A 1,225-nucleotide genomic window follows, 5' to 3' on the forward strand; every position below is an offset into this window, starting at 1 on the left:
AAGAGTTGACGTAGCGCAAACCGCATGCCGTTCCACGTATTTCGCAGCATCTGTGGAGTATAACGCGCTCAGAATTGTAGACATATCTCACATAGCGGCGGAGATACGTTCTATTGAATATTCCAGCCCGAATATAAAAAGCTGCAACTGCGATAGATTTCGCAGTGCCCGGATTTGACGTAGCGCAAACCGAATGTCGTGCTCTGTATTCGGCAGCATTTGTGAAGTATCAGGCGCATAGAAGTGCCAACATATCACTAATAGCAGGGGATACATGATCAATTGAATATTGTAGCAGGAATATGCAAAACTGCAAATACACAGGATTTGACCTAGAGCAAAGTTGCCGTGGAGCAGACCGGATTTCGTGCTCGGTATTTGGCGGCGAATGTGGCCTATATCGCGCATTTTATTGTCGACATATCACCGATAGTAGCGGAGGGACGTTCAGATGAATATTCATGTTTGAATATGCAAAACTGAAAATACGCTGGTCTTGACCTAGAGCAGCGTTGACATAGCGAAAACAGGATATCGTTCCACGTATTTGGCAGCATGTCGGGAGTGTAAATAGCGGCAAATTATCAACATATCGCCAATAGCATCGGAGATACGTTGATATGAATATTGAAGCCCGAATGTGCAATACTGGAAGTACGTAGGATTTGGTAGTGGTCAGATTTGACACAGTGCAAACCAGATGTCGCTCCACGTATTTGGCAGCACAAGTGGAGTATAAAACGCATCGGATTATCCGACTATCACCACTATCAGCGGGGATACGTTCAGATGAATATTCAAGCTTGAATAAGCAAAACTGGAAATACGCTGCTCTGAACCTAGACCAGAGTTTACATAGCGCAAACCGGATGTCGTACCACGTATTTGACAGCATATGTGGATTATAGCGCGCTCAGAATTGTAGACATATCTCGAATAGCAGCAGAGATAAGTTCTATTGAATATTCAAGCCTGAATATGCAAAGCTGCAACTGCGCTGGATTTCGTACTGCCCGGATTTGACAAAGCGCAAACCGGATGTCGTGCTCTGTATTTGGCAGCTTATGAGGTGAATAGCGCGCATCGAATTATCAACATATCAGCAAATGCAGCGGCGATATCTACAGATGAATATTCAAGCTTGAATATGCAAAACTGGAAATACGCTCGTCTCAACCTTGTCATGAGTTGACGTAACGCAAACCGGATGTCGTGCTCTGTATTC

The sequence above is a fragment of the Bombus pyrosoma genome, linkage group LG17, assembly GCF_014825855.1.
Source record: "Bombus pyrosoma isolate SC7728 linkage group LG17, ASM1482585v1, whole genome shotgun sequence".
Lineage (NCBI taxonomy): Eukaryota > Metazoa > Arthropoda > Insecta > Hymenoptera > Apidae > Bombus > Bombus pyrosoma.